Source organism: Schistocerca americana, chromosome 4, assembly GCF_021461395.2.
Source record: "Schistocerca americana isolate TAMUIC-IGC-003095 chromosome 4, iqSchAmer2.1, whole genome shotgun sequence".
In the NCBI taxonomy this organism is placed as follows: domain Eukaryota; kingdom Metazoa; phylum Arthropoda; class Insecta; order Orthoptera; family Acrididae; genus Schistocerca; species Schistocerca americana.
In genome coordinates, this window is record NC_060122.1 from 440,578,231 (window position 1) to 440,603,717 (window position 25,487).

Genomic DNA, 25,487 nt, shown 5'->3' on the forward strand with positions numbered 1-25,487 from the left:
TGGGGTTATGTGAAAGATTCAGTGTTTAAACCTCCTCTACCAAGAAACGTGCCAGAACTGCGAGCTCGCATCAACGATGCTTTCGAACTCATTGATGGGGACATGCTGCGCCGAGTGTGGGAGGAACTTGATTATCGGCTTGATGTCTGCCGAATCACTAAAGGGGCACATATCGAACATTTGTGAATGCCTAAAAAAACTTTTTGAGTTTTTGTATGTGTGTGCAAAGCATTGTGAAAATATCTCAAATAATAAAGTTATTGTAGAGCTGTGAAATCGCTTCAATCATTTGTAATAAACCTGTATATGCGTTATCTGGCGACTTCATTGAGATAAGAATTTTTCTTTTTTTATTCAGAATGATCTTTCAGGGCCATGACGCAGCACTGCTGACGTCCAAAATTTACCAGGTTAAATTCACAGTCAATTATTGAAAAGTCATAAGTGAGCGACTATTTAATTGAGACGTTAGTTACATTGTATTATTACCAGGTTACTGAATTTATTTTTTGTTGGGACGTTACACTGAATGTGAACGACATAATTATAATTTTTACTGTTAAGAGGTTTAGGAATTTTTTTTCTATTTTGAGGTTACATTAAATGAGAAAAGAGTTTTGTGGGTAGATTAAATGTGAATAAATTTTTGTGGGGAGGTTAAATGTGAAAGAATTCTGTTTTGAGGTTACACTAAACGTGAATATTATTAACGTTAATATTTTCTGTTGGGAGGTTACGGAAAAGAATTCTGTGGGGAAGTTACACTTGGCGACAACCGGCCAGGATCGTATTTTCTTTGTGAATTTCTGAAAAGTAGTCATATATCTGGTCTTATTTACTTAAATGTAGTTTGCATCTGGCGCAACGCATTTACTAATTTGTCACTCTTTCTTTCACAGATCATCGGCAATTTATTGCTCTTTGTTGTAATTGCTTGTTCCATTTTTGCTTCGTCTTTGTTTCATTTTGTGCTTAATTTTTGATTTGTGAAAAATGCCGCGAAAAACTGTTAACAGTACATCGCGATGTACAATGAGTGAGATAGCCGACTCGAATAATTTGACCGATAATACTTGCGACACTCACTGTAATAGCAATAATCCTCTAATTACAGATAATCAATGCCTGCCGATCACTAGTATTGAGTCAAATCCTAATGATGAGCAAACGAATTCAATTATATCCACAGTAAATATAACAATTGATGACGCGGCACGTTCCGTTACAATGAGCGCTGCCCAGCTTGACACACCCGATTTGCAAAATTTACGTAACGAACAGATAATTGTTTCTAACGAAGGTGAACAATATACACAAAACACGCCAAGTTTATTTGATTCCGGTGTAATGACAAACAGTGCACATCCGATTGGCAATCCTTTTTGTGAATCAGACAATAACCAAATGGTTACACAAAACGTGACACATGCAGATACACCATCACACAGTACAGAGAATAGAGCCGCTAATCTTGGCTGGGATCAAGTTATGGCATTATTACTACAAATCAATGAAAAACTAGACAATCAGCACAAACAACTTAATGAAAATCTCAAACGACTTAATGAATCGTACAAACAACGTAATGAAAAATTCGACAACCATTTCAAACAACTTAATGAAAAACTAGACAACAATTCCAAACAGTTGAATGAAAAACACGACAACCTTAACGAACAGAACAAACAACTTAGTGAGCAGATTACAGCCGTTACCGTGCAACGTCATGGTACTAAAGAACAATTACGTGAGGAAATTAAGGCTTGTGCTAGGAACAGTAGTGGCGAAATTAGATCTGTTGCACAATAATTAAGTAGTACACGTGTAGCCACAATGAAATTACTTAGAGATGAAAGTAGTGCAGACACTGAACAATGTTCTGAAAAAGCAACACAGTTACGCGACGAGTTTAAATTAATGTCAGCAGAACTTTCACACACGCTGGATGCGGAAATCGATAAGAAATTTGAACAACAGAACAGCCAAATTGACGAACGTTTTAAAGTGACAGGAATGAAAAATGTTTCAGTCACTAACACATCACAGCATACGCCACTCTCCGAACATTTGTCAGACTCACACAGCCAGTGTAATTTAGGTAATTTACAGAGAGTACGTGACTTAGATTCCGAACAGTCACAGACAAACAGATTATCATACAATCCTGAACCAGTTGACACATTCAGAGACGATAACGTTGATTATAAGCAATTTTTATCTGTAAAAAAATCTAAGGTATTTAAAAATGACAGAACACAGACTCACTCTTTCGACTGGATACGACAATTTGCTTTTGAATTTTCACCGGCATTTCCTGTAACGCAGAAACTAGAATTGGACTGGATACAACAATTTGCTTTTGAATTTTCACCGCCATTGCCTGTAACGCAGAAACTAAAATTTATTAGCAGCGCGTAAGCGACCTTAGGGGATTCATTACACTTCAATGAATATGTGCCGTAGCGTGCACGGGGCCCCGAGCCGTAGTAGTGCTGTTTCCTCTTTAGTTTTCTGCACTGCTGCCTTCTCTTTTACTATCCTTTATATCTATCAAAACAGCTCTTCAACTATAGATCTATCTAGAATTAAGAATGAGTAAAGAAAACCTGATATGACAATTTTTACCGAAAGTGACAGTTTCATTAGACACTCCAGAAATGACAAGAACTATCAGCGTGATTTTAATAATAGACAAAATTTTAATCATCAGCATGTACAAAATTATCAGCAACAGGAACCACATTTTGGTAACAATAGAGGGTTTCTCCGCAACAGCATAAAAGCCAGCCGGTTAGCATACCTAACCAACAATGTAATGTGCAAGGTCAACCAAGCTTTAATGTTTCGCCGCCTACACGTATAGCGTCGGCTCCGCCAAATAGTAACGCACAGCAACAAGGAAATCACTACGTACAGAGAACACACCATTTCAACTCACATCGCAATGCGCCGTATAGCAATGATTATTATGAAAGACGTAAAAGTAATGAGCACAATTTTCAGCGTAACATTCGGTCTTACCAGCAGCAGAATCATCCGCAACAACAAATTATCATGAATGAACCAGACAGTAGATATCATCCCGAACGTAATACGTCAGGACGAAATAACAGAACAGTACAAATAGTTGAAATGCCACAGCATCCTCCCGCAAATAACAGCACGTCAGAAAGAAGTTGACTAGATACAGTACAGGTTGCATCTTCCAGCAACGCAAGCAATACTTTTGACACAGAGAATCTTGTTTACGAAAATGTTATTACTTTTGACGACATCCGAGACATTCTTTTGCATGAAAAACCAGTTATTCAAAAAACCATTTCACACCCTGTCATTGAAGTAAAGATTTGATCATCCAAATTTTCGGCAGTAATCGATTCTGGATCACCCATGTCAGTTATAAATGAGGAAACTTTCAACGAATGTAACAATGAGAATACCTATCCTACGTTACCATTAGGCAAAACTAAAGTAAAAGGAGCAGTATATGGTAAAGTAGTAGATGTAAAGTTACAGACACACTTATCGTTTTGTATTGCAGGTCATACGTTTCACTCAAATTTTTGGATTGTTCCCTTATTGACAACAGACGTTATTTTAGGTACGAATTTTCTGGTACAACACGACGCAGTTATTGACTTTCAAAATTCCTATTTGATGTTAAAGGATGAAAATGTACAACTGGAATTAGAATTTCAGCACTCTTTATCTGCAGAAGAACAAACAATTAATCGTACAGAGGTCATTTCTGCGTCACGTAACATAGACTGTCATTCCACATTGTTCACAGATACGTACGCACACAACTATAATACTCCAGACGAAGCCGAGTATGACGTTATGCAAATGATTTCTGATAAAGTTACACAGAGCAGCGCAAATACGGACGACGAACGTACTCAACTACGCAAAATTCTTTTACAGCAAGCTCCAGTTTTTGACAACATCCCTGGTACTATGTCCGGTTTTATGTATGAATTTCAAGTTAAACAGCACGACACGTTTAAAGCCAAACATTATTCCGTTCCGTATATTCACAGAGAACAAGTGAAGAAAGAATTGCAAGCTATGCTTGACCAAGGAATTATTGAACCGGCGGTTAGTCCCGCTCCATGTCGTTAAGAAAAAGGATGGCTCACTTCGCCTCGTACTTGATTCGCGTCACATCAATGACATTATTATTAATGAAACAGACCGCCCACAGACACTAGAAGAACTTCTACAGAAATTTCATAGTACTACTATTTATTCCACGTTAGATTTGAAATCGGGATTTTGGCAAATTCAGCTCCATCCGAACTGCAGAAAGTACACAGCATTTCTCTGTTTTGGTGTCTGTTATCAATTTTACAAATTACCGTTCGGTTTAACTATTTCTTCAGCAGCATTTATTCGCGGTTTAAATACTATACTTCCGACAGAACTTAAAGACAGAATCACAACGTATGTAGACGACATTCTTATTGCAGAAGCTAACTGGTCTGAACACAATCTGATTCTTGAACAACTGTTGCAAACTTTTCGTGCACAAGGACTCACAGTTAATCTTAGCAAATCGCACTTTGGTAAAACTTCCATAAAATTTCTTGGACATGTAATTTCAGCAGAAGGCATTGCGCCTGACCCAGAAAAACTTCAAGCTTTACGTGTGACATTACTGTACCTACGACGAAGAAACAACTACGCAGCTTTTTGGGTTTAATTAACTTTTTTCGTAAATTTATTCATTACTCTGCTTTAGACACCCCTAGGTTATGTCAATTGACAGGTAAAAACACTATTTGGTCCTGGGATAGCCAAGCGCAGTCTGAATTTGTCAATCTGAAACAAGCTTTGTTGAATGGACCACTTTTATCACATCCAGTTCTTGCTAGAAATTTTTCCATTGCCACCGACAGTTCTAACACGGCTTTAGACGTACACATTTTTCAGGAAATTGAAGAAGACGGTAATACAGTAATTAAAAACATCGCCTTTGCGAGTCGCATTCTGTCACCTGCTGAACGCAATTATTCTGTTACAGAACTTGAAACATTATGTGTTGTATGGGCATTTACGAGATTTAGGCATTTTCTTTATGGAAGACATACGACCGCTTACACAGATCATAGAGCTATACAGTTTTTACTTTCAGCAAGATTTACACACGACAGGTTAGGTAGATGGAAACTTTATTTACAGGAATTTAATTTTATAGTTGTTCATATTCCCGGTACATAAAATATTGTAGCACACGCACTATCCCGTTCTCTCAGCAACAATCAGCAAGACATCGCAACCAACTTCTGCAAAGCAAATTTTAGCATCATGTATATTCAACGAGCTGCATTCGAAAATTTTATTTCGGCATCATTACGAGACATAGCACAAGAGCAGAGCAAAGACAACGTATGGAAAGAAATTAAACACTTTTGGCAAGATATGAATAATGTTACCATCAGAAACCATTACACTGTACGCAATAACATTCTGTTTCGCCGCTCTCACCCTGACAGCAACAACTGGTTACTATGCATTCCTGACGAACTTGTTAACAAATTAATTTGGTATACTCATTTAAGTTATGCACATTACGGAGCCAGAAAATGTTTTCTTATACTGAGACAGAACTGTTATTTTGCCAACATGGAGAAACGTATTCGACGAGTTTTAGCGTCATGTAAAATCTGCCAGAAAGCTAAGTCAGACACGACTTCACATATTCCTCCGTTACATCCCATTGTACTTGTTAAATTGAGACACATGGCCGCTGTAGACATTTTTGGTCCGATTCCCAGAGCTAATAGAGGTTTTTGTTACATTTTTTGTTACATCTTTGTCGCTGTTGAACTCACTTCGAAATTTGTTACCTTTACTCCGTTACGCAAAGCTACTGCTAAATCAATTTCGAATGCATTTGTAAAACATGTTTTTATTTCATGTAGGGCATGTATTGAAAGTAATTTCCGACAATGAACCACAATTTTGATCTGCTGTATGGACACATATGTTACGAGCAAGAAACATCTCTCCGATCTATATATCCAGGTATCACGCTTCTTCGAACCCTTGTGAACGACTAATGAAAGAAATTGGTAAACTATGTAGAATATACTGCCATAAAAAAACATATTGATTGGGATACACACATACTCTCATTCCAGGATGTAATTAACTCCATACCAAATGAATCTACTATGCTATCTCCGACTGTTATACTGAAAAATGTTGAACCACCTAACAAAATTAAAGAATTAGTATCTTTTCCTACATCTCGTCGACTACGCCACCATGAAATAATTGACATTACACTCAACAACATCAAACGTACCGCAGAGCGCCGGAGAAGACAGCGAAAACAGGCTTGTACACGCCGTGACTTTCACATAGGACAGAAGATATTAGTATGTACACACTATTTATCCAACAGAGGAAAGAGTAGATGTAGTAAGTTTGAGCTACTATACGCAGGTCCATATAGAATTCGCAGCATTCCTCACCCAAATGTAGTACACGTCGAAACTCTGAGAACCAGAAAAAGTAAAGGCAATCATCATGTCTCCAATATTAAACCCTTTATTGAATGAACATACTCTATGATTTATCACACTGTAATGCCATTTCCAGATTTTTATATGACCACTTATGCAATTATATTTATATGAAGACTTACTGATGATTATCATATTTTTTTCTGGCAAGTGCCCTTCAAGGTAAGGTTAGCAGGCCGCTTTTCTTGTCGTTACACATCAGACCGTGCACATTTTTTCCAGATAAACTTACATATTTTATGACCAATTATGCAATTCTATCTATGTGACTACTTACTGATGATTATCATATTTTTTCTTGGCAAGTGCCCGGCAAGGTAAGGTTAGCAGGTCGCTTTTCTTGTCGTTATATATCACCCCGTGGACATTTTGCATTTTTCGTGTATGTATGATTGTTTTCCTGTTTTGTTTGTATGCACTACGAAATCTTTAAGATATAACAAACATCAGTTGACTTTGACATTTTTCCTTATGATATCACAACATCGTGACTATTCTACTATTTTTTTTTTTTTTGCCACTGCATTATGAGACTGTGTGTACATATTTGCACCTGAACACTGTCTATGTTTTTGACATAATACATTTTATGTCATGCTATGGTGTATGCTTAATTATATCACTAGAAACAAGTTTTTATTTAATGAGTATATGATTTAAATGCAAGATATTAATCCTTATTCATCATTTTCAGAAAGCAATAACGTGTAAAAGAACTAACTTAAACAAACCACAGTGGATTACTATGTAATGGGAATTTCACCTTCGGAATGAACGAAAGAAAATGCAATACCATGTCATGAAGAGTAAATGGATCAGAATTAACAAGCATTAACAATAATATGCTATACACATCGTATGATAGCAGTCTTAACTAATTATTTTTCTTTCAGTATACGAGGCGATTGGTGCAGGCTGTCAGACAGAACTACATATATTAGTTTTAGTGATGAAATAGTCTAGAAATAAGAAACTCTATACTATGAATGGTTTTATGAAGTAAATGGTAATATGAATAATGAATAATGAAGTGTCTTTTTTGCAGATGATAATGAATGATGATGAATAGTTACATGAAGAATATGATAATATGAATAATGAAGTTTTTCTTTGCAGGTGATGATAGTAATGAACTTATGGTAATATGAATAATGAAGTTTTTCCTTGCAGATGAGAAGAAAGATGAAGTTTATATATTTACTATTAGTTAAGAGAAGAATATGCTAATATGAATAATGAAGTTTCTCTTTGCAGGTGATGATAGTAATGAAGTTATGGTAATATGAATAATGAAGTTTTTCCTTGCAGATGAGAATAATGATGAAGATTATATATTTACTATTAGTTAAGAGAAGAATATGCTAATATGAATAATGAAGTTTCTCTTTGCAGGGAATGATAGTAATGAAGTTATGGTAATATAAACAATGAAGTTTTTCCTTGCAGATGAGAATAGTGATGAAGATTATATATTTACTATTAGTTAAGAGATGCTATGTAGTTATTTAAGTATTTGTTGCAGTTCGTTTTGACAGTATGTCTTATGTCGCATGGTATAATTACTGAATGTTTTGGAAAGGACAGCTAGAGTACATACATACACTCCTGGAAATTGAAATAAGAACACCGTGAATTCATTGTCCCAGGAAGGGGAAACTTTATTGACACATTCCTGGGGTCAGATACATCACATGATCACACTGACAGAACCACAGGCACATAGACACAGGCAACAGAGCATGCACAATGTCGGCACTAGTACAGTGTATATCCACCTTTCGCAGCAATGCAGGCTGCTATTCTCCCTTGGAGACGATCGTAGAGATGCTGGATGTAGTCCTGTGGAACGGCTTGCCATGCCATTTCCACCTGGCGCCTCAGTTGGACCAGCGTTCGTGCTGGACGTGCAGACCGCGTGAGACGACGCTTCATCCAGTCCCAAACATGCTCAATGGGGGACAGATCCGGAGATCTTGCTGGCCAGGGTAGTTGACTTACACCTTCTAGAGCACGTTGGGTGGCACGGGATACATGCGGACGTGCATTGTCCTGTTGGAACAGCAAGTTCCCTTGCCGGTCTAGGAATGGTAGAACGATGGGTTCGATGACGGTTTGGATGTACCGTGCACTATTCAGTGTCCCCTCGACGATCACCAGTGGTGTACGGCCAGTGTAGGAGATCGCTCCCCACACCATGATGCCGGGTGTTGGCCCTGTGTGCCTCGGTCGTATGCAGTCCTGATTGTGGCGTCACCTGCACGGCGCCAAACACGCATACGACCATCATTGGCACCAAGGCAGAAGCGACTCTCATCGCTGAAGACGACACGTCTCCATTCGTCCCTCCATTCACGCCTGTCGCGACACCACTGGAGGCGCGCTGCACGATGTTGGGGCGTGAGCGGAAGACGGCCTAACGGTGTGCGGGACTGTAGCTCAGCTTCATGGAGACGGTTGCGAATGCTCCTCGCCGATACCCCAGGAGCAACAGTGTCCGTAATTTGCTGGGAAGTGGCGGTGCGGTCCCCTACGGCACTGCGTAGGATCCTACGGTCTTGGCGTGCATCCGTGCGTCGCTGCGGTCCGGTCCCAGGTCGACGGGCACGTGCACCTTCCGCCGATCACTGGCGACAACATCGATGTACTGTGGAGACCTCACGCCCCACGTGTTGAGCAATTCGGCGGTACGTCCACCCGGCCTCCCGCATGCCCACTATACGCCCTCGCTCAAAGTCCGTCAACTGCACATACGGTTCACGTCCACGCTGTCGCGGCATGCTACCAGTGTTAAAGACTGCGATGGAGCTCCGTATGCCACGGCAAACTGGCTGACACTGACGGCGGCGGTGCACAAATGCTGCGCAGCTAGCGCCATTCGACGGCCAACACCGCGGTTCCTGGTGTGTCCGCTGTGCCGTGCGTGTGATCATTGCTTGTACAGCCCTCTCGCAGTGTCCGGAGCAAGTATGGTGGGTCTGACACACCGGTGTCAATGTGTTCTTTTTTCCATTTCCAGGAGTGTATTTAGTACACGTTTCATTACCTGTTAATTCGAAGTTCACTACTTTTCAGCATAATATGTGTTTCTTCTTTCAGCTCAATAATCCATTTTGTATTTTTTCCAGGAGAAGCTATTCATGAAATTAATGTGCTATAAGCAGTTAGTCATTAAACCTGTTCAAGTACTTGCATTTTTTTACCCATTTGTGTGCGTCATTCATGAATGTGATCACATATACTCTACTTGTTTCATAACCTTGCTACAGCTGACTCATGACGAATGATGTTATTAATCGTTATTTGCAGAAATAAGTCAAAAGCAAATATTTTCATGCCCCAGCAATTAATTATCGATCTCAACGCAATGCATTGCTAGCACAAAAAAATGTATTACCAGTGCCAAATAATTCTACCAGTTTAAGATGTATTTCTAATTCTAAATATAATGCAAATTTCTCAGATGTATTGAATCCATTATATCTATGTATTATTGGACCACAGACCTTGAGTAGTAGTTATAGTGTGTTACATTTTAAATATGTCCTATGTCACTTGAATGATGAGTTCTGAGTAATACTGAATGATGTTTTGTAATAATGCATAAATGCTATGCCAATAATTTCTGTAAATAATATTTTTGTTATACTCTATAAATGATATGCCATTAATTAACTCTTGTTTCGATTGATCACTTCTGAACAATGCATAAAAATGGTTTGTAACTGGCCAATGAGTGCCAATGATTACTATAATTAGATGAATTATGTAAATGCTATGCCATTAATTAACTCTTGTTTTGAATGATGACTTCTGAACAATGCATAAAAATGGTTTGTAACTGGCCAATGAGTGCCAATGATTACTATAATTAGATGAATTATGTAAATGCTATGCCATTAATTAACTCTTGTTTTGAATGATCACTTCTGAACAATGCATAAAAATGGTTTGTAACTGGCCAATGAGTGCCAATGTTTACTGTAATCAAATGACTTATGAATAATGTTCTGTAATACTCCATACATAGTACAGAAATGTTTAGTAACTAGGCAATGAGCGCCAACAATTACTCAAATCGGTTGATAGACTAGTGTAATTCTCAATGATGACTAGCATAAGACTTAATGTCCTTCACCTTCTGACCTAATTACCAGAAATTACTGCAATATCCTTTGTCCTGTCCATCCTCATGATCATGGAGCACTATATTTGGATTTTGCACTAATTCTACGTTGGTGAAAGAGTATGGATTCTACAAGAATGTGGTGTTGACACATCATGCTGTCCATCACCTTGAATGATGGAGATGTTATTACGGTCCTACTGTTTGGTGTACCTAATGTACTACCAAAATGATAACATTGAACATTAATACAACATTTTAGTGTCTTGGCTGCACTGATTAATACTTCAGGGAAGAGAACTTCAGATTGTCTCACTTGGTGTTGTGCTTCTGTAGAAAGATATGGACTTTCAGTTCAGCTATGTGCAACCTACTGTGCTACAACCATGATCCAATCCTTCCCTTTCCTTTCCTAGTTCTTGTAAAATGGTAAAAATATATACAGTGCGTGTGCACTTTATGTCATTTGTTAATATGTTTTGTACTCATTGCGTATACATTTTCTCATTTCTTGATATGTTCTGTACTCAGTGCATGTGCACTCTATTTCATTTCATGTTCTGCACTTATATATATGTATGTACTCTGTTACTATAAACTTAGTTAATTTAAAAAAAATTTTACTCATGGCAAGTCCAATTGACTCACCATCGCTGCCAAATTTTTGCCCCTCCCCTCCAGTGGAGGGATATGTAAGAGGTTCGAGCAGATGTAATTTTATGTAAGAGGTCCGAGCAGATGTAATTTTGATGTATTGCTCATGCGCTGCCTGCGATATCCAAGGTATACGAGAATCTCTGACCAGAGAGCATTGTTGACTGCAGTAGGAACTGTGTAGCTGTAGCAGTAAGTCGTTGCGAGTCTGCAGTCTGCTCTGGTCTGGTCTGGTGTATCGTGTTGGATGGGCCGGTCGCGGCGCAGCGATGCCGGAGCCTGAGTATTGTTGTATAAGGTAAAAAGCAGCCTCGCGCATATGTAGTAATGTTATCTCAACTCCCATGTAAATGTTTTAAAAATGTCCAAATAATAATCTTTCTAATATAAAGTAATTTTTTAACAACCATTCATTTCAATTTAAAGAATTTACTAATTTCTCCAATCCATGATCATCCCGATTATTGCAAAAGAAAAATCAGTTGTTTCCCTTTCATAAATGACAAATCTATCGGTCAGCATTGCACAGGGCTGCGCCAGAAAAAATTATTGCAAGTGCAGATATATATGCGTTATCCGGCGACTTCATTGAGGTAAGAATTTTTCTTTTTTTTATTCAGAATGATCTTTCAGGGCCATGACGCAGCACTGCTGACGTCCAAAATTTACCAGGTTAAATTCACAGTCAATTATTGAAAAGTCATAAGTGAGCGACTATTTAATTGAGACGTTAGTTACATTGTATTATTATCAGGTTACTGAATTTATTTTTTGTTTGGACGTTACACTGAATGTGAACGACATAATTATAATTTTTACTATTAAGAGGTTTACGAATTTTTTCTGTTTTGAGGTTACATTAAATGAGAAAAGAATTTTGTGGGTAGATTAAATGTGAATAAATTTTTGTGGGGAGGTTAAATGTGAAAGAATTCTGTTTTGAGGTTACACTAAACGTGAATATTATTAATGTTAATATTTTCTGTTGGGAGGTTACGGAAAAGAATTCTGTGGGGAGGTTACAACTGAAAAGCCAACGAAACGCGTAACTGCCTCATATCGTGTAGCGCCCCCGCGAACACGCAAAAGTGCCGCAAGGCGAGTAGCATGGACTCGACTGATGTCTGAGGTAGTGCTGGACGGAACTGACACCATAAACCCTGCACCGGAGACCATAAATCCGTAAGACTACGAGGAGTGAAGTTCTGTTGTGAACAGGACTTTGTAAGGCATCCCAGCTATGCTCAATAATGTTCATGTCTGGGGAGTTTGGTGGCCAGTGGAAGTGTTTAAACTCAGAAGAGTGTTCCTGGAGCCACTCTGTAGCAATTCTGGACATGTGAGGTGTGACATTGTCCTGCTGGAATTGCCCAAGTCCGTCGGAATGCACAACTGACATGAACGAATGCAGGTGAACAGAGTGGATGCTTACATACGTGTCACCTGTCAAAGTCGTATCTAGACGTATGAGGGGTCGAACATCACTCCAACTGCACATGCTCCACACCATTACAAAGCCCCCACCAGCTTGAACAGGCCCCTGGTGACAAGCAGGGTCCATGGATTCATGAGGTTGTCTCCACACTCATACACGTCCATCCACTCGATGCAATTTGAAAAGTGACTCGTCCAACCAGCCAACATGTTTCCAGTCATCAACAGTCCAATGTTCGGGTTGACGGACCCAGGCGATGCATAAAGCTTTATGTCGTGCATTCATCAAGGGTACATGAGCGGGCCTTCGGCTCCGAAAGCCCATATCGATGATGTTTCGCAGAATGATTCGCTAACTCACGCTTGTTGATGCTCCAGCATTGAAACCCGCAGCAACTTGCTGAAGAGTTGCACTTCCGTTACGTTGAACGATTCTCTTCAGTCATTGTAGGTCCTGTACTTGCATGATCTTTTTCCGGCTGCAGCGATGTCGGACATTTGATGTTTTACCGGATTTCTGGTACGATACACTCGTGAAATGGTCGTACGGGGAAGATCCACACCTCAACGCTATCTCGGAGATGCTGTGTCCCATCGCTCGGGCGCCAACTATAACACCACGTTCAAACTCACTTAAATCTTGATAACCTGCCACTATAGGCAGCAGTAACCTTTCTACGCCAGACACTTGTTGTCTTATATACGCGTTGCCGTCTACAGCGCCGTATTCTGGCTGTATTCATATCTCTGTATTTGAGTACGCATGAATATGCCAGTTGCTTTGGTGCTTCAGTGTATAAGAAATGCAGAAATGGTTAAAATATTAACTGAATACTATGGGCGTCCAGTAAATAATGCAGCACACTATCTTTGAGAAAACAGGCTGGTTTTATTCGGGATACCATTGCACCATATTATTCCCCACTCTTCTGGCCACAAATCGCTATATTTCAACATAATCTCGGTCAATGAGAGGGCCTTACGCCTCCTTACTGTGAAGGCCTGTATGCCCCCACGATTCCACTGTACTGGTCGGAGCCAATGTTTTTATGCATCAATAACATCCCCATTGTTATGGATTTGGGGCGTCCAGTATTATGAAAATCTCTCTGCGACTGAAAAAGTGTAATAAAGATGTCCTGGTAAAACGAATACTTGCAGCACAAGGAAAGTAACACAGAACAGTTAACAGTAAAATATATTACTCAAATTAGCTGAGACTTGTTACAACAATTGTAGCATGCAGGTTTAGCCCATCTGTCCAGCGTTGACACAGTACCATGAAAATAAACTGAATAATGTTCTCTGAATTAAAGTCATAAAAAAACTAAACTTCCGTCTTCATGTACTATTCGAAGAATAGTTCCAAAGAAACAGTACTCAGTTAGTGTCTAGGCAAGCGGTCTCTGTCGATCCACGATAATTCTCTTCACTGTTATATTTCTACTGTAGACTGTCCACCGGCCACTGTTTCTATCTCGCTCGACGGCTTGATACCTTGAAGGACGAGGGTTCTATGGAACTCCCTAGTAAGACTCGAACTGACTTATAACTTTCGCAACTCTAGCTTGTGCACGGTAACTTAGAGCACGTCTCTCTTCTTGGTGGCACAGCAGCTCCAGAGGGCGTGGTTCTCGCAGCCAGAGTGATTACTTTGCATGAAGCGATATTTCTGCTGCCGACAGACGTCCACCGTACTTCCGGTACCAACTGTCGCAAACTCGTCTTGTGTGGTGTCTCAGTACAACAAACGCATCATCCCATGTACTGCTTCCCGCGGAGTGCATCCTTCATTGGGCCAGACAGATAGAAGTCGAAAGGTGCGAGATCCGGGCTGTAGGGTGGAAGGTGAAGAACAGTCCAACGACGTTTTTTGACTTCCTCTCAGATTCGCAGACTTGTGTGAGATCTTGCGTTCTCAAGGGGAAGGAGAAGTTCGTTTTCATTTTGGTAGCGAGGAACACGCTGAAGTTATTTCTTCACTTTCCTGAGGGTAGCACAATACACTTGAGAGTTGATCGTTGCACCGTGAGGGAGGACATGAAACAGAATAATCCCTTCAGAGTCCCAGCAGACCGTCGCCATGAGGATGCGCATTTGAACTTTTTCTTCGGAGGACAGGGGGTGTAGCACCACTCTATGGATCGCTGTTTTGTTTGCTGTTCGACGTGGTTAACTCACATTTTGTCGCTTGTGACGGTTTTTGACAAAAATTGTCAAGATCAGCCTCGGAACGTGGAAGACATTCCGCACAGATGGTCCTTCATTGGTCTTCATGGTCTTTTGTTGAGCGACGAGAAAGCCAGCGGGCACACACCTTTGAGTAGCCCAAATGGTGGACGAGTGTGTCAGCGATACCAACAGACATGTCCAGTAGTGCATCGAGGTGTTTGACTGTGATCCATCAATCAGCTCGAATGAGAGTGTCAGCACGTTCCAACATTGCAGGAGCCATAGCAACGTGCGGCCGGCCGGCACATGGGATATCGGACAGGTCTCCGCAACCATGTTGTGATGATGACAAACGCTTCGCCCAACGATTAATCGTGCTTTTGTTCACTGTGAGGTCTGCATAGACATTCTGCAAGCGCCTGTGAATATCTGGCATGCTTCGGTTTTCCGCCAAAAGAAACACAACGATAGCTCTCTGCTTGGAAAGCACCTACGCTACAGACGCCATTCGTATAGCGACACCACCTATCAGAACTTAATGAAAATAGGGGCTGTAGCGGAAATATTCTGTGCTGTCCCTCACGGAATTCCCAATCTCTTAAACCGAAATTAGCAGAGGAAAAATATGCTGTATTACTTGTTGAATGACGTTCGTATATCTTAAAGAACACTGTAGCAGCAGATGTTATGTGACAACGTGACTCTAACAGTCAGCTAGGTCGAATGATGAGCCCCGCGGGGTAGCTGTACGGTCTTGAGCGCCTTGCCACGGTTCGCGCGGCTCCCCTCCGTCGGAGCTTCGAGTCCTCTCTCGGGCATGGGTGTGTGTGTTGTCCTTAGCGCAAGTTAGTTTAAGTTAGATTAAGTAGTGTGACCTCAGCAATCTGGTCCCATAGAACTTACCACAGATTTTCAATTTCCATTTCGAATTATGAAAAACAACAATAACTACAGCTTACGTTCACCGAATGGTAATTTCAAAACAGAGAAAAATATTTTTTAGCTAGCAGCGTGTTCGTTGTAATATTTTATTACATTACTGTTTTTTGCCTATTTTGACTGACTGTGTCTGGCAAATAGCTATGGACCATGCCCTTACGCATCAATAACTGTATAAAAGGAAGCAAAGTTAATTAGAGGCTCTCTTTTAATAAACAGCTCTCACGTCTTGCACATTAAGCTACTTTTGCAGGAAAGAGGCAAAACAGTAACTAACATTCAGAATTTCTCGTGTACCATATTATCCTTTCCCATAATATGTAGCAAATAACATGCACAGAATTTAGCACGCCATCCTTTTATGTCCATCATTAAGTGACATGGCAGGGTTGTAATATTCGCACGATGATAAATTAATGTAGGAGTTTCTCAAGATAGCGTATAGATCAGTGACTTTCCCGGTAGAGACATGGGAAAAGATGTCTTTGCTGATTACAGAAACATCATGGTTACTGCGAAAACAAGATAAATCTTTGTAGATGAAACCCTCAAGGAATTTAACAATTGCTCAATATTCAATAAAATTACATTATATGCAAAGAAAACTAACGCCACCAATTTCAGTTTAATGAGGGGGAAATGGCACTACTATGTGAACTGTAAATTATACCTCTGTAGATTGAGTGAGACAGGCAGAATTTCTAGGATTAAATATTAATTCTCAGTTGCAGTGGTGTGAACACGCAAAAGTACTCACAAACAAAATGTCACCAGCATGTTATGCCCTTAGAGTCCTATCATCAATGTATAGCAACTATTAGCTTTGGTTACATAATACACACGTTTTTCGGCCTTAAATGTGATTGTGTTCTTCCAAAAGGTGGCGGAAGGAACCACAAACGTATTCATGGAACTCTTGCTGAGTAACAAAGGCTCGAAATATGAACACAGTTTTGAATCTACATAACAAGACCATAAGAATAATACTGTAACTAAAAATTGTAATCGAGCTCAGTGTAAAGATCTTTTCAAAACGATGGAGACCTTAAGTACACAATATCTACACTTTGGTCAATCAGCTATGAACATCAAATACAACTTTGATAATTAGTGCACAAACAGATCTTTTCATAACCTTGCAACGATATGAAGACTGAACTTACACTCACCAAGAAACAATAAACATACGACAAAAAATAGCGTTTTTACAAAAGAATAAAATATTTTAATTGTCTAGGGAGTTAAAGAGATTACTAACAAGGGGAGGCCACGACGTTGGCATCACGGATTTACTTCAAACTTTGTACACTTTTAGTCGGCCATTAAAACAACATAATGTGGAAATAGAAAGGTGCTCTACTCTCGCACTTTCCGAGAAAATCGGAAGAGAAGTTTTACGCGTCTATTATATGCAACTGATGTGCGTAGGTCTCGGTCGATAGCGTTCATGGTGGTCAATTGGTAAGAAAAAAAATTGGGTGTCATGGGACATCCGCCGCGAAAAAGAAAAAAAAAACTGTGGTTAGCATTCGAGCTACGTAAGACGTACCTGTATGAGGGAACGGTCCGACTCCTGCTCAGTCTTAATTTTTAATCTATAGTTTTTTCATCACTAGTCATATTATTTAATTTATATGACATTTGAGAGGTAATAAGATAAAGAAACATTCCATGAAGTTTCGGTGAATATCATGTTATTTGACTACTTACTGTTTTAATTAAATTTAATTATTAGGAGAAACATATTTATAACTATCGACAAGTAAACGAAGAAACGCATAGAGCTTTCCTGAAAATGTATGCCTGTCGTGATTTGCGGAATTCTTTATACATGCAGACTGGTAAAGTACCCGGAACTACTTTGCACCTCGACGCTTCGAGCTGCTGACACAGAGGCAGGTTCCACTTGGCAGTTAACCTGTGTAGCTGTGAGATGTTGCTTAAGTATGAAAAACTAGCAGTGTAGGTGCAATTTTTTTGAATATCAGAGAATTTACACTAGTACTACAAAAACGAAGAATTGAGAGGGAGCCTAATGTCATCTCATACACGTTTGTCTTCTGAAGCTCGAACGCTAACCTTTCCTTCTTCTTTTTTTCTTTACCACTTGTCCACCATGAACTCTAACGTCTGGCCCCTGTCTCTACGCACAGATACAACAGTTAACACAACATACGTGTTAAACGTCTCCTGCGATTTTCTCGGAATTGCCAGAGTAGTGCACCTTCCTGCTTGCACATTATGTGTTGTGACTTAGCACGACAGCCAAGTCACAACGAGAGAAAGCCGAAAGGCACGCGTTAAGCTCACGCAGATTGGCGTGAGGTCTGGAACAGTTAAAAGGAAATGAGAACTTAGAGAATGGACGCAGTTGCTGTAATACTTAACTTTAATCCACATTTGTAGAACATCGCTCTTGATGATACATGCTTCACAATATTAATTATCAATTGAATACGGCGCCTTGCTAGGTCGTAGCAAATGTAGCTGAAGGCTATGCTAACTATCGTCTCGGCAAATGAGAGCGTACTTGTCAGTGAAGCATTGCTATGAACGTCGGCTGTACAACTGGGGCGAGTGTCAGGACGTCTCTCTAGACCTGCCGTGTGGTGGCGCTCGGTCTGCGATCACTGACAGTGGCGACACGTGGGTCCGACGTATACTAATGGACCGCGGCCGATTTAAAGGCTACCACCTAGCAAGTGTGGTGTCTGGCGGTGACACCACATTATGTTTTTTTAATGGCCTACTAAAGGCGTGGAAAGTTTGAAGTAAATTTGTGATCCGAGAGCCGTGGCTTCCCCTTCTAAAATGAACTTAATTAAAAAGATAGTTGAGAGTATCTTTTAAGAAGTATATTCTATACAATGAGGGAGTACTTGGATGGTATGGAAAATGTGTTTGGTAAAAAACAACACAATTTGTGCATTGTGACTTTTTCATCTTTTGTGGAAAACCTTACACCATAAGTATATAATGGATAACACTAACATCTTTTCCTCTTTCTGATGTCACCATCTCATCCATTATGGAGGAATACTGACTCAGTTTTTCAGGCAAGCAAATTGGAAGTTGCGGCACAAAATAGTGGAAGCCGCACATAATAGTCATGGCCTGATGTCAGCTGACAGTTTGTATAGTGTTATATTGTGTGTATAATGTGTGTAGTGATCGGTGTCGACATGCGAATGAACAGTGTAGCTTCACTTTTTAGATTATTAAATAACTTCATTTATATATATATATATATATATATATATATATATATGTATGTATATATATATATATATATATATATATTTGTTGTTGTGGTCTTCAGTCCTGAGACTTGTTTGATGCAGCTCTCCATGCTACTCTATCCTGTGCAAGCTTCTTCATCTCCCAGTACCTACTGCAATCTACATCCTTCTGAATCTGCTTAGTGTATTCATCTCTTGGTCTCCCTCTACGATTTTTACCCTCCACGCTGCCCTCCAATATTAAACTGGCGATCCCTTGATGCCTCAGAACATGTCCTACCAACCGATCCCGTCTTCTGGTCAAGTTGTGTCACAAACTTCTCTTCTCCCCAATCCTATTCAATACTTCCTCATTAGTTACGTGATCTACCCATCTAATCTTCAGCATTCTTCTGTAGCACCACATTTCGAATGCTTGTATTCTCTTCTTGACCAAACTATTTATCGTCCATGTTTCACTTCCATACATGGCTACACTCCATACAAATACTTTCAGAAATGACTTCCTGACACTTAAATCTATACTCGATGTTAACAAATTTCTCTTCTTCAGAAAAGCTGTCCTTGCCATTGCCAATCTACATTTTATATTCTCTCTACTTCGACCATCATCAGTTATTTTGCTCCCCAAATAGCAAAACTCATTTACTACTTTAAGTGTCTCATTTCCTAATCTAATTCCCTCAGCATCACCCGACATAATTCGACTACATTTCATTATCCTCGTTTTGCTTTTGTTGATGTTCATCTTATATCCTCCTTTCAAGACACTGTCCATTCCATTCAGCTGCTCTTCCAAGTCCTTTGCTGTCTCTGACAGAATTACAATGTCATCGGCGAACCTCAAAGTTTTTATTTCTTCTCCATGGATTTTAATACCTACTCCGAATTTTTCTTTTGTTTCCTTTACTGCTTGCTCAATATACAGATTGAACAACATCGGGGGGAGGCTACAACCCTGTCTTACTCCCTTCCCAACCACTGCTTCCCTTTCATGTCCCTCGACTCTTATAACTGCCATCTGGTTTCTGTACAAATTGTAAATAGCCTTTCGCTCCCTCTATTTTACCCCTGCCACCTTTAGAATTTGAAAGAAAGTAATCCAGTCAACATTGTCAAAAGCCTTCTCTAAGTCTACAAATGCTAGAAACGTAGGTTTGCCTTTCCTTAATCTTTCTTCTAAGATAAGTCGTAAGGTCAGTATTGCCTCACGTGTTCCAGTGTTTCTACGGAATCCAAACTGATCTTCCCCGAGGTTGGCTTCTACTAGTTTTTCCATTCGTCTGTAAAGAATTCGTGTTAGTATTTTGCAGCTGTGACTTATGAAACTGATAGTTCGGTAATTTTCACATCTGTCAACACCTGCTTTCTTTGGTATTGGAATTAATATATTCTTCTTGAAGTCTGAGGGTATTTCGCGTGTTTCATACATCTTGCTCACCAGATGGTAGAGTCTTGTCAGGACTGGCTCTCCCAAGGCCGTCAGTAGTTCCAATGGAATGTTGTCTACTCCGGGGGCCTTGTTTCGACTCAGGTCTTTCAGTGCTTTGTCAAACTCTTCACGCAGTATCGTATCTCCCATTTCATCTTCATCTACATCCTCTTCCATTTCCATAATATTGTCCGCAAGCACATGGCCCTTGTATAGACCCTCTATATACTCCTTCCACCTTTCTGCTTTCCCTTCTTTGCTTAGAACTGGGTTTCCATCTGAGCTCTTGATATTCATACAAGTCGTTCTCTTATCTCCAAAGGTCTCTTTAATTTTCCTGTAGGCAGTATCTATCTTACCCCTAGTGAGATAAGCCTCTACATCCTTACATTTGTCCTCTAGCCATCCCTGCTTAGCCATTTTGCACTTCCTGTCGATCTCATTTTTGAGACGTTTGTATTCCTTTTTGCCTGCTTCATTTACTGCATTTTTATATTTTCTCCTTTTATCAATTAAATTCAATATTTCTTCTGTTACCCAAGGATTTCTACTAGCCCTCGTCTTTTTACCTACTTGATCCTCTGCTGCCTTCACTACTTCATCCCTCAAAGCTACCCATTCTTCTTCTACTGTATTTCTTTCCCCCATTCCTGTCAATTGCTCCCTAATGCTCTCCCTGAAACTCTGTACAACCTCTGGTTCTTTCAGTTTATCCAGGTCCCATCTCCTTAAATTCCCACCTTTTTGCAGTTTCTTCAGTTTTAATCTACAGGTCATAACCAATAGATTGTGGTCAGAGTCCACATCTGCCCCTGGAAATGTCTTACAATTTAAAACCTGGTTCCTAAATCTCTGTCTTACCATTATATAATCTATCTGATACCTTTTAGTATCATCAGGGTTCTTCCATGTATACAACCTTCTTTCATGACTCTTAAACCAAGTGTTAGCTATGATTATGTTGTGCTCTGTGCAAAATTCTACCAGGCGGCTTCCTCTTTCATTTCTTAGCTCCAATCCATATTCACCGACTATGTTTCCTTCTCTCCCTTTTCCTACACTCGAATTCCAGTCACCCATGACTATTAAATTTTCGTCTCCCTTCACTATCTGAATAATTTCCTTTATTTCATTATACATTTCTTCAATTTCTTCGTCATCTGCAGAGCTAGTTGGCATATAAACTTGTACTACAGTAGTAGGTGTGGGCTTCGCATCTATCTTGGCCACAATAATGCGTTCGCTATGCTGTTTGTAGTAGCTTACCCGCATTCCTATTTTCCTATTCATTATTAAACCTACTCCTGCATTACCCCTATTTGATTTTGTGTTTATAACCCTGTAGTCACCTGACCAGAAGTCTTGTTCCTCCTGCCACCGAACTTCAATAATTCCCACTATATCTAACTTCAACCTATCCTTATCCCTTTTTAAATTTTCTAACCTACCTGCCCGATTAAGGGATCTGACATTCCACGCTCCGATCCGTAGAACGCCAGTTTTCTTTCTCCTGATAACAACATCCTCCCGAGTAGTCCCCGCCCGGAGATCCGAATGGGGGACTATTTTACCTCCGGAATATTTTACCCAAGAGGACGCCATCATCATTTAATCATACAGTAAAGCTGTATGCCCTCGGGAAAAATTACGACTGTAGTTTCCCCTTGCTTTCAGCCGTTCGCAGTACCAGCACAGCAAGGCCGTTTTGGTTATTGTTACAAGGCCAGATCAGTCAATCATCCAGACTGTTGCCCTTGCAACTATTGAAAAGGCTGCTGCCCCTCTTCAGGAACCACACGTTTGTCTGGCCTCTCAACAGATACCCCTCCGTTGTGGTTGCACTACGGTACGGCTATCTGTATCGCTGAGGCACGCAAGCCTCCCCACCAACGGCAAGGTCCATGGTTCATGGGGGGAAGATATATATATATATATATACTCCTGGAAATGGAAAAAAGAACACATTGACACCGGTGTGTCAGACCCACCATACTTGCTCCGGACACTGCGAGAGGACTGTACAAGCAATGGTCACACGCACGGCACAGCGGACACACCAGGAACCGCGATGTTGGCCGTCGAATGGCGCTAGCTGCGCAGCATTTGTGCACCGCCGCCGTCAGTGTCAGCCAGTTTGCCGTGGCACACGGAGCTCCATCGCAGTCTTTAACACTGGTAGCATGCCGCGACAGCGTGGACGTGAACCGTATGTGCAGTTGACGGACTTTGAGCGAGGGCGTATAGTGGGCATGCGGGAGGCCGGGTGGACGTACCGCCGCATTGCTCAACACGTGGGGCGTGAGGTCTCCACAGTACATCGATGTTGTCGCCAGTGGTCGGCGGAAGGTGCACGTGCCCGTCGACCTGGGACCGGACCGCAGCGACGCACGGATGCACGCCAAGACCGTAGGATCCTACGCAGTGCCGTAGGGGACCGCACCGCCACTTCCCAGCAAATTAGGGACACTGTTGCTCCTGGGGTATCGGCGAGGACCATTCGCAACCGTCTCCATGAAGCTGGGCTACGGTCCCGCACACCGTTAGGCCGTCTTCCGCTCACGCCCCAACATCGTGCAGCCCGCCTCCAGTGGTGTCGCGTCAGGCGTGAATGGAGGGACGAATGGAGATGTGTCGTCTTCAGCGATGAGAGTCGCTTCTGCCTTGGTGCCAATGATGGTCGTATGCGTGTTTGGCGCCGTGCAGGTGAGCGCCACAATCAGGACTGCATACGACCGAGGCACACAGGGCCAACACCCGGCATCATGGTGTGGGGAGCGATCTCCTACACTGGCCGTACACCACTGGTGATCGTCGAGGGGACACTGAATAGTGCACGGTACATCCAAACCGTCATCGAACCCGTCGTTCTACCATTCCTAGACCGGCAAGGGAACTTGCTGTTCCAACAGGACAATGCACGTCCGCATGTATCCCGTGCCACCCAACGTGCTCTAGAAGGTGTAAGTCAACTACCCTGGCCAGCAAGATCTCCGGATCTGTCCCCCATTGAGCATGTTTGGGACTGGATGAAGCGTCGTCTCATGCGGTCTGCACGTCCAGCACGAACGCTGGTCCAACTGAGGCGCCAGGTGGAAATGGCATGGCAAGCCGTTCCACAGGACTACATGCAGCATCTCTACGATCGTCTCCATGGGAGAATAGCAGCCTGCATTGCTGCGAAAGGTGGATATACACTGTACTAGTGCCGACATTGTGCATGCTCTGTTGCCTGTGTCTATGTGCCTGTGGTTCTGTCAGTGTGATCATGTGATATATCTGATCCCAGGAATGTGTCAATAAAGTTTCCCCTTCCTGGGACAATGAATTCACGGTGTTCTTATTTCAATTTCCAGGAGTATATATATATACTGAGGGAATGGAGTTGTGCTCTTTTAAACAAACTGGCGTAATATTCCGCAAGATAGAAGTGCTCCCTGCCGCCGTTGGATAAGCAGCTGCAGCATAAAGTCGTATACTCCTAGCTCACTCATTTGTTACATGGTTTAATTGTTAATTTCTTTGCGTGTTTTTGGTACTTGCATTGTTCAAATTCATAAATTTCGGGCGTATTATAGCATTTGAGAGTTGTAGCATCGCGTTTTAGTACCTGAATAGTGTAAATTCGCGTAGTCGTCTGTCTTCTGTTTTTGTTTTGAACGGCCAGTGTCGGTTGGTCACAGTCAGTGTGCTCCCTGCCGCCGTTGGATAAGCAGCTGCAGCAGCAAGTCGTATACTCCTAGCTCACTCATTTGTTACATAGTTTAATTCTTAATTTCTTTGCGTGTTTTTGGTACTTGCATTGTTCAAATTCATAAATTTCGGGCGTATTATAGTATTTGAGAGTTGTAGCATCGCGTTTTAGTACCTGAATAGTGTAGATTCGCGTAGTCTCCTTCCGCCGCCGAGCAGTATCAGCAGTGCGCAAGTAGCAGCATTACTGCATTTACTAGGCAATCTTGTATTTTAATAACCGTTTCAATTTTGTGTCGAATTGTTTGTGCTCTCTGTAGATTAGTTCAGACGTTCTTTGCACTACAGTTTATACCATGGATAGGGACTGCAACTGCTGTGTTCGGATGGAAGCTGAGTTGGCATCCGTTCGCTCCCAGCTTCAGGTGGTGTTGCCTTCGGTCACACAGCTTGAGGCTGTTGCCAATGGGCATCACTGTGGGGGTCCGGATGGGGGTTTGTTGGGGATGGCCAGCTCGTCCCACGCATCCCCCGATCGGACTACGACTGTGGCTGCCCGGGATACTGCCCACATTGAGGCTGATCCCTCACCTGTGGTAGAGTGGGAGGTCGTCTCGAGGTGTGGCAGGGGGCGAAAGACATTCCGGAGGGCTGAACGGAAGGCCTCTCCAGTTTGTCTGACGAACCGGTTTCAGGCTCTGTCTCAGGCTGATACTGATCTTCGGCCTGACATGGCTGCTTGTCCTGTTCCAGAGGTTGCCCCTCAGTCTGCAAGATCCGGGCGGTCGCAGAGGGTGGGCTTACTGGTAGTTGGGAGCTCCGTCAGGCGCGTAATGGGGCCCCTTAGGGATATGGCAGCAAGAGAGGGGAAGAAAACCAATGTGCACTCCGTGTGCATACCGGGGGGAGTCATTCCAGATGTGGAAAGGGTCCTTCCGGATGCCATGAAGGGTACAGGGTGCACCCATCTGCAGGTGGTCGCTCATGTCAGCACCAAAGATGTGTGTCGCTATGGATCCGAGGAAATCCTCTCTGGCTTCCGGTGGCTATCTCATTTGGTGAAGACTGCCAGTCTCGCTAGCGGGATGAAAGCAGAGCTCACCATCTGCAGCATCGTCGACAGGACTGACTGCGGACCTTTGGTACAGAGACGAGTGGAGGGTCTGAATCAGAGGCTGAGACGGTTCTGCGACCGCGTGGGCTGCAGATTCCTCGACTTGCGCCATAGGGTGGTGGGGCTTCGGGTTCCGCTGGATAGGTCAGGAGTCCACTAC